At 35.3% G+C, this 4,216-nt stretch overlaps 1 protein-coding gene across 3 annotated transcripts in view; it reads left to right on the top strand.

The window, feature by feature from the left end:
* LOC106869789 (uncharacterized) overlaps positions 1-4,216 on the top strand; it is a 26,989-nt gene that overhangs the window by 14,223 nt on the left and 8,550 nt on the right. The window contains exon 1 of one of the 3 annotated variants that reach the window (XM_052976346.1): positions 267-894. The exons of 1 other annotated variant lie outside the window; for it this stretch is intronic. The gene's annotated coding sequence lies outside the window, so the exon portion shown is untranslated. Of the gene's footprint in view, positions 1-266; positions 895-3,111; positions 3,495-4,216 lie in introns of those variants that run through there. One more of the 3 variants, XM_052976345.1, reaches the window with a different exon arrangement.

Below are 4,216 nucleotides of genomic sequence, written 5' to 3'. Positions count from 1 at the left end.
AAGATGTGACCTGACATTCATTACACGTTTTTTGCATAGAAGAGATTTGTGGTTCCTATCTACCCTAACCTGACTAAACTCTGAAAATTGAGGCAAGTAAGTTTCTTATTAATAGGTCAAAGAAGAAAAAGAAATAAATTTTAGGTGTCAGGGAGTGAGGAATTGTAAAGACTGTCTGTTGTCGGGGCGGGTGGGGAGCTGGTCCTACGTGTTAGTGTGGGAAACAAATGGTATAATAAACTTGTAAAAAAAAAAAAAAAAAGGGCTCAAAAAGCATTCCCCCCTGCTCCCAGAAAATCCCTATCTCGTTCAGCTGGTCCTGCGTTCAAGTAAATTGGGCGTGTATAATCCACGGGGTCTGCACGCGGTGCCCTAACCGGCGGCTTACGTAGTCGCGTGGGCCATACTTTGTTGCGCAGGCCTGGCAGTTGTAACCTCCATGTATTTTTTTCAATAGACGTTGCAAGGCGAGAAAATGACAGTTATATAAAAGCAACATGTGTCAGACACATCAATATCGATCGAAATTTTGCCTCTTTTTCTTCTTTAAGATCTTTTCATCACTTGATAGCAGTTGTTAACGTGGTCCTGATGTTATCGTTAAGGTCAGCTCTGATTGACTGTAGACACTCCAATCTGATCATCGTATCTTGTTTTTACAGACTGTGTATCTAAGACTACGTTATACCGAGGGCTCTCTTTTATTTTCTTTTAAAGACTAGGGTATGATTTGATTAAGATTTGGCTGCTATTTCCAGCAGATCGAGGCTAACAGCTAAAAGTGGCGTGGATGGTTAAGCTGGGATAAACAGAAATGAGTTGGTTTTTTTTAATGGCGTTTGAACGTGAAGTGTTATGGATCTGAGCTGCGAGTTCAATCCACGTCAGCATCTGGTGAGTTCGTGTTACTTCTAAAGAAAAAAAACAAAACAAAACAAAACAAAAAACTTTCTCACACCTCAAATACAATTCTTCTGTCTGTTTTGCCTTTTATCTTTTTTTACTGGTTTCGGTAAATTTAAAGTGAACTGTCGCCAAGTATTCAAACATTAAAAAAAAATCGATCTTCTTTTAATGATAAAGACAACAACCGAGTGTATATTTATGACGAAATATAACCGTATTGATTGCCTTTTTTACTTTCATATCTACCTTTAATTTCATCGATATACATGTATACATATATATGTGTGTGTGTGTGTGTGTGTGTGCTATCGTCTGTAAGATATAGTTAAATATGTTATGATTTATATACGGGGGCCAACGAATGAAAACAAGTAAAATGCGGTAAAAAAACATACCAAAAAAATAAGATGCATTTCAGACTAAAGGAATGCCACTCTAACTTGAATTAAACAATAAAGTTTGTTTTCTTGGTAGTCCGAAGTAAATAAGCCCCACCCTCCATCTTTTTCTTTTATCGTTCATGTGTTTTCAGTGTTGTGTGTACACTCAATATCGACATCATTGATTTTCAGAATGTACACAAAAAGCCATGTGTAGTGGTGGTGGGAGAACACAGCTTATTTTTAACCTGTTACAAATATTTACAGAAAATACTTTAGTTTAACATCAATAATAAACGATAGGAGCTATAACTACAGAAATGCCTTTAACCCCTCCCCACTAAAACCGACTATGTTTCTTCATAAATGTCGGAAAACTGGATGTTCTAAACTCAAATTCTCAACGAGTACGTTTCAGATGGTGTAGATCACGATTACATCGGAATTTGATTTGAAAAAAAAGTAAATGCGGGGCTGGTGGGTGATGGATATGTAGAATAGTGTTATATGTTCGTGGTTAATGTCTATTCGAATGCGAGCTGGCAGAAACGTTAGCACGCCAGGCGAAATGCTTAGCGGTATTTCGTCTGCCGTTACGTTCTGAGTTCAAATTCCGCCGAGGTCGACTTTGCCTTTCATCCTTTCGGGGTCGATAAATTAAGTACCAGTTACGCACTGGGATCGATGTAATCGACTTAATCCCTTTGTCTGTCCTTGTTTAGCCCCTTGTGGGCAATAAAGAAATATATATACCAGAACAGAAGAGTGTTATATGTGTAACGATTATTGTTGACTGACCAAATTGTACATACTATACATAACAAATAGTGTTATTATTGTTCGGATGCTTTTCTTGTTCCTGAATAAATATTGATGTAAGGAAATTGTGTAGTACCCATTCAGTGCAAGAATACACAAGCTGGAAATCCTACAGATAGATACTTTACTCACTATCAAAATGTATGGTGAAACAAAAGTTGGCGTGTGTGAAATATCCCATTCCACTCCAATTTCTTTTTTTTTTCGTATCAAATTACGACATATTCGTGATCTCCAGCATCCGAAAAGTATTTGTAGAACATTTTATCCAAAAATATCTCGGTTTTCAGAGAGTTTTTGGGGGGGGGGAAACGAATCGAAGAGTGTGAACTATCCGAAACTCCACTTCACCTTTTCCGAATACCCCCAATTTATGCCATCTGAAATGTACATCTAGAAAACTTAATTACAAACAGTGCACTTTTCAAAAAGTTAGAAAGAAACGAAGCCGGGAGTGGTGGGTACAATAATAAGAATTTTGTAATATATTTCTATTATACTCAGGTTATTTTCCTTCCTTTTCCCTTGTATTTATTGAATTTGCCAAAATGAAATATCGACAACTGGGTTCCAATATGTAAAGATATAATGGAAGGGGCAATAGCAGAGATAAAAGAAACGAAACTCCAAATAAAAGGTAACCGAGAGATAGGTGGGAACACACGAATGATAGGACAAACATAATAATTATAATTACTATACAATATACTCCTGAATTTATTTATTAAATAATGATAGTAATAATAATTATTATTTATAACATTAATATGGTTACGGATATTAATTAAAATCTGCAAAATTTATTATTTATATAATTAAAAACTGCATAATTTATTATTTATATAATTAAAAATTGCAAAATTTATTATTTATATAATTAAAATCTGCAAAATTTATTATTTATATAATTAAAAATTGCAAAATTTATTATTTATATTCAGAATGTTTTTATGTCTGAATCGGTGTTGGTGGAAGCTCACTTCCGGTATAGTAATTCTGTTACCCTCCTCGCAATGGTTCTTCTCCCTTCCTCTTCTCCCCTTTAAATTCGATGGTCGACCTCCCCCACATCCTTTGTAAGTCTTGTCTGTGTGACGGACACATGTGGTCATAACTACAGGAATCTCTCTCTTCTCTCTCTCCTGTTACCATCCCCCCAATCACGTAACTACTGTAGTAGCTGTCTCGCAGTCGTTCCAAACCATCATCATCATCATTAGCAATAATAACAACAACAACAACAGCAGAGCTACTGTTTGTTTGTTTCACCAGAAACATCCATGAGGGATTCTTTCTTCGTCGTTGTACACTTGTTTTGGTTTTTTCGACCGTGTCCTCCTGTCAACTAAAACAGTCGATGGTCTGCTACTTCCGTTTACTCCATGACAGGTAATGTATATATATATATTTATATACACAAACACAATTATTGGCTATCTATTTACCTTCTGCTTTCTCGTTTTTACATGGCAGTTAATTAGCAACCATTGTATTTACAAATAAAAAAAACCCTTCGAATTGATATCCCCTCCCTCGAGGCTATATCGAATAAGAATTGTGTATGTGGTGGGTGAGAGAAAAATCGAGGGAGTGATTGTCTATATGAAATGTACAAGTATTTTGTTTAACCCTTTATGAAACTTACACATCCCACATGGCTTTTGTATACATTCTGGAAACTAAATTTATGATGTTACAGAGTGTTTAGTGTGCATCATTATCTTATAACTTACATTGTCCAGTGTGTCCTTCCTGTTTGAAGACGGTAGAATGTGATTTGAGGGATGTTCGCTACTATTTCTCATATAACGTGCGAAGAGAGTCTCTCTTTCTGTTTGTTCAGTACCATCTATATCTCTCGGCAAGTGACATGTTTAAAATAAGCCGTTAGACGAAACGTGAAGTCCTACCAACTTTTTCATTGTGAATTTACTCTATTTTTAGAATACAACTGTAAATATTCCGTCGTCATTCCTAAACGGGCTTTAAAATTAATCTTCTTTTAACATGCATAAAACAAAGTTACAACTCGGAAGTAAGTTCGTAATATTAACTAACAAACTCCCTCTAATTATATATATATATATATATATATATATATATATATATAT

This window comes from Octopus bimaculoides, chromosome 24, assembly GCF_001194135.2.
Source record: "Octopus bimaculoides isolate UCB-OBI-ISO-001 chromosome 24, ASM119413v2, whole genome shotgun sequence".
NCBI classification, from domain to species: domain Eukaryota; kingdom Metazoa; phylum Mollusca; class Cephalopoda; order Octopoda; family Octopodidae; genus Octopus; species Octopus bimaculoides.
The sequence above is the reverse complement of the archived record's forward strand: the minus strand, read 5'-3'. Positions and strand labels throughout refer to the sequence as shown.